The following is a 5,758-nucleotide window of genomic DNA, read 5'->3' on the forward strand; positions in this document are numbered from 1 at the left end:
AATTCAATTATCTTTATTTTATTTCTGTACGACTTTGTTCCAAAACGAATCGTTTTAAAGTTAGAAGCAAAGAAAACAGAAAAAAATCGACGTTATTCGAAATTTTTAAATATTTTAATTTTTTTATTAATGTTCCGGGCATATTTAAGAAGGAGCATAAGTCAATTATTATTACTGAAGGTGTCACCTAACTTTACCTGCAAAAATCCGAATGCCACCTCTCACATCCAAAAATAGACGTTTTTTCACAGATCCTTACTGGTCTATAAGTCGCATCCAGCAAGAGAGAAAACATTAATATACCAAAATGGAAACCTATAGTCCGTCCGCTATAACTTTTCCCATGCGGTACGATTCATTTTCAATCAAATTAAGTCAAAACAGAAAGTGAAACGTACTCCGAAATGTACGTGTAGTATATAGTATACAGTATACAAAATGTATATACACAGCGAAGTTCGTTTCAATTTATGTTTTCACTTAATTTGATTGAAAATGAATCGTACCGCATGGGAAAAGTTATAGCGGACGGACTATACCTACCACACATTGAAATAAACTAAAACAACATTGTCTCGCCAATTTTAAATATTACCTAGAAATTTACTATTTTATTTGGGAATTAGCCACAATCTAAGTTTAAAATTATATTTATTTGGCATTCGACTTCGGAAGTCGAAATTTAATTTCAAACTTAAATTGTGGCTTGTTTCCAAATAAAATAGTAAATTGCATAAGTTGACACAAAGATATAGCTTCGGAACAATATTGCCTAGAAAATCTGACACCAAACTCATATAGTGATTACTCATTATGGACGGCCACAAATAAACTGAAGCGGCCAAAAAACCAAATGCCACCTATCAGGACAAAAGGTTTAAAATGGTTAAAGATAGATCAGGAAAAAGTAGACGCTTTCGCAACACCTAGAAAAGGTATTTCAGCCAATAACAAACAGGACAAATAGAGATAACAACATCTGTGAATATTTAGATAGTCCTAATCAAATGAATTTTTCACCCAAATGGGTACTGCTAGCTAATGAAGTAAAAAGTCTAAAGAAAAACCTCAATAAAAAGAAGTCACCTGTACATGATCTGATAATGGCCAACAAAATAAATAACTAAAGCTCGGATTATAGGCAAAATGACTTTTTTGCCTATTTTGCCTATTATAATTGTTTTTTGCACTTTTTGCCTTTTTTCGTAAATTCCGCCTATTTGTGCCTTTTTTAAAATGTCATGGTACTACCCATGATATTATTCTATTACTAAACCAATCTATAATAAAATTTTGGGTCAATAATAAAATATCAATGGTTTGTTTATATAACAGATTTCTAGGAAAATGTACCTGATCTAGACTTGAGGGTTAACTATTTGGAAATCCCTAAGCTTTATTAGTCTATTATCAGTTGTACAGTCGGTTACTGTATCAGAGTTTAGTCACAAATTGCTATATCCTAGTTTAGTCTTGTTGCGTATGCTTAAAAGCAAAGAACACGTTTTAAAACGTTTTAGACATTTGTGTGAAAAGATGACATCTAAATTAAGGCTATGGATCTCACCTTATTCTGAACATTCTCTAGAAGGAGATGGAGCATTTTGTAAACCATGCGGAAAATCGGTAAGTTTTATTTTTTCTCTTTTTTTCTCGTCCCACAACATAACTAAATTCTAAAGCAGTTTTAGAATTCTAATTATTATTTTTTAATTCTCAGATTTCAAGCAGAAAAAAGTACTTTATTGACCAGCATTGTGGAACCCCAATTCATAAACGTAATTTGGAAAAATTAAATTCCTCTAAGTTAGCCCAAATATCTCTGCGGGATAGTTTAAGCAGTTCAAAAAAAAGGAGGAAGACGCATTTAAATTTGATTTACGCCATGCAAACATTCCTCTATATAAAGTTAATAACTCTAGTTTTAAATGCTTTTTCGAAAAATATCTTAATCAATTCTTACCGGACGAGAGTACATTGAGAAAACATACTGTGGAAAAATGTTATGTGGAATGTATTTCAAAAATTAAGCGGGAGATAGAGGGCAATTTTTTGTATATTATCGTGGATGAAACAACAGATGTATGCGGCAGGTATATAGCTAATTTAATGATTGGAATTTTGAACGAAAACTTTGCGAGAAAACCTTATTTAGTTGTCTTTAAAGAATTGGAAAAAACAAACAATTTAACAATAAGTCGATTTATACAAGATAGTTTAACCAACCTCTTTTACCCCACCCTATACCAGTGAATAAAATAGTTTTAATACTTTCAGATGCTGCGGCATATATGTTAAAAGCTGCTGTTAATTTAAAGATTTTTTATCCTAATTTAATTCATTGCACTTGTGTAGCACACGGGGTAAATAGAATTGCTGAAGAAATAAGAAATCTGTTTCCGTTGGTAAATAATTTTATAAATTTTATGAAAAAAGTTTTTGTAAAGGCTCCGTTGAGGGTGCAAATATATAAAGAAAGACTTCCCGGTGTCCTTTTGCCACCTAAACTAGTAATTACCAGGTGGGGAACCTGGCTCGAAGCAGTTTTTTTTTACTTTGAACACTGCAATGAAACAGAATTAGTTATGTCAGAATTTGATGATGATATTTCCGAAGCCATTCGAGAAGCAAAAAAAATATTAAAAAATCCCAAATTGAAACAGAAACTCGCTTATATCAATGACAATTATAAATTATTAGTTACCACAATTACCTTATTAGAAAAACAAGAGATAAATGTATGTGAGTCAATAAAAATTAATAGATAATTTAAAGTCAAAAATTTAATCGGCACCTGGAAGTAACGGTCAATTAATTTAAAAAAAAATGAAATATATTTTCGACAAGAATGAAGGTTTTTCGTTTTAATCTAATGTTGCTAAAGTTTTGAATGGGACATTTGCCGAGGAATTACAAATTATGCCAGATTTATTATCCGCTCTGAAATACGCTCCAATTACATCTGTCGATGTCGAACGTTCGTTTTCAATGTACAAATTAATTTTAAGTGATCGAAGACATAGTTTTAAGACCGAAAATTTTGAAAAACATTTAGTTGTTTCTATTAATGATAAAATTTTAAGTGGTTATAAATAATAAGTTATATTCCTTTATTGCCTATATTTTGCCTAAATGTGAATATTCCTGCCTTTTTTAATAAAAATCTTTGCCTATATAGGCGCCTTTTTCTTCAATTTTTGTTGCCTATAAATCCGAGCTTTATAAATAACCTACCCAAAAAATTCATATTAAATATAACCATATCATAAACTTGATACTAAAAACAGCTCGCTTTCCTGCACAATGGAAGTTAGCAAAAACCATTACTCCTCCAAAACCAGGAAAACCTCCACATAACATTACATCTTACCAATTAATCAGCGTATTAAAATTCTGAAGAGTCATAAACATTCAGCTCAGCAGGGTGCTATTTTTCAAGGTGTGAAATTCTATCAACAAGGGATCTACCTGTTTTATGGAATAATCCCTTGTTTATTTAAGTACACAATTTTATCAATAGTACCCTGCTGAGCTGAATATTAATGACTCTCTTAGTTTGCTTGCAGAACTATACCAGTTATGTATAAAGTCGCAGAGAAAATCACTGCTAGTAGACTGATTAGTGATTATTGATATACAGAACAACAATATAATACCTAACTATCAGTTCGGTTTTCGCCAAAGACACGGCACAACTGAACAAGTGTATAGGGTGGTAGAAAATATAAAATCAGCCTTCTAGGAAAATAACTCTTGCAATACCAGTTTCCTGGATGTTAGTCAAGCATTTGACAAGGTCTGTCATCCGGGATTACTATTCAAAGTAAAGAAGGTAATTTCTCAGCCGCTATACACGATACTAAAATCATACCTCGAAGAAAGACTATTTTATACAAAATAGGAAAAAATTGTGTGAACAACATAAATGGGGGGGGGTCTCGTAAAGTAGCGCCTTGGGACCAATTCTCTACACAATCTTTACGAGAAGAATCCACAATGGCAGTATTTACATAGGAACGGAAATTTTGGTCAAAAATCTAGATCCCATACAGGCAGCTGAAATATTGAAAAAAAAAACAAAATATATTTAATTGAAATGGCTTAGAAATGGATAAGAAAGATCAACGAAGCAAAATTAGTTAACTTAGTATTTACTAAATATCACAAAGAAACACCGAATATCCTAATGCATAACAAGAACATTCCTAAAAATGATACTGTAAAATATCTTGGATTACACCTTGACAATTTGTTAACATGGTCAACACCCATCTGTATTATAAACAAGAAGCAATTAGGAACTGAATTCAAAAAACACGACTGGTTATTCAGCCATAAATCCACCTTATCTTTGTGTAACAAAATTTTAGTGTATAAAGGAATCATCCGGCCCAAATGGACATACAGGACTGAACTGTGGGGAACTGCGTGTAGCAGATAGCAACCTAGCAGTATTAGAGCGATTTCAGTCATATTCATTTGAAGAAAATTTTGTCTACAAATTATAGCCGGTATTGTAAAAATAATTTTGTGTTGCTGGTAGAAATAATAATAGATTATGTAACTGTATACAATTTAAATTTATATTTTAAATTATTATAAAGTCATGCCCAACAAGAGAGAAAACATTAATACACTAAAATGAAAACGGCCATTTACAGTAGGTGAAAAAGTCCATTTGAGATGAGTTATTATGTATGTGGCAAAATAAATGGCACGGAAAGAAAAAAGCATAGCCAAAAAGGGTCTAATCCGAGATGTGACATACAGGTATAAGTGTTTATTTATGCGAACAGATCATTATTTTACCCATTTCCTGACTGGATGCGGGTTATTTAGGTTATACTTATTTAGCATTCAAAAAGGACGATGAAAAACGGGCACCCCACAAAATGGGCCATTTTTAATGACTCGTATTTCCTAAACCTGTTGTCCAATTTAAGTGATTTTTTAAAATATTTTATAGCCTTGCTCTTTAACAATATAGCTGTAGTAATATTGTTGCGAGACAGGTAAATTTTCATTGTATACCAGGTGTACCAATCAAACTGTGTTTTTTTCTAAAAGTTCGGAACACCCTGTGGAATATTCTGGCAATTTTAAAATTCTCAAATTAAAACCCAACTATAGCCTCAGGTTTTCTTAACATTTTGCTTTTTGATTTATTCGCTTATGTGGGATGATAAAAAAGTTAGGTACTTTAACAACTAGCCATGTTCTTCATCAATACAGGATGTTTCTAAATGAGTGCGACAAACTTTAAGGGGTAATTCTACATGAAAAAATAATGACCGTTTGCTTTGTAAACATATGTCCGCAAATTCTTCGTTTCTGAGATACGGGTTGTTGAATTTTTTCTTACAAACTGACGATTTAATTGCTCTAAAACCGATTGAGATATGCAAATGAAATTTGGTAGGTTTTAAGAGGTAGTTATTGCGCATTTTTTGGAGCACAACTAAAAATTTTATATTCACAATTGGCGTGCCTACGAGTAACATGACTGGGTAGTATGACTAGCGAGAGGTTTTAGTTCAAGAGGTTTTACTTCATGTAAGAGTTTGAGTATAAATTAAGTTTAAAATATGTACATGTACCTGTATGAAAATTTAAATACTCATTGTATTTTTTTTCTTTTAGGAAATATGTTTGGTCGTCTTTTTTGGTGTAGAATATATAGTCCGATTATGGTCCGCAGGGTGTAGATCTAAGTATATGGGCTTCTGGGGTCGACTTCGATTCATCAGAAAACCTATTT

This window comes from Diabrotica virgifera, chromosome 5 (genome assembly GCF_917563875.1).
Source record: "Diabrotica virgifera virgifera chromosome 5, PGI_DIABVI_V3a".
Taxonomy (NCBI): domain Eukaryota; kingdom Metazoa; phylum Arthropoda; class Insecta; order Coleoptera; family Chrysomelidae; genus Diabrotica; species Diabrotica virgifera.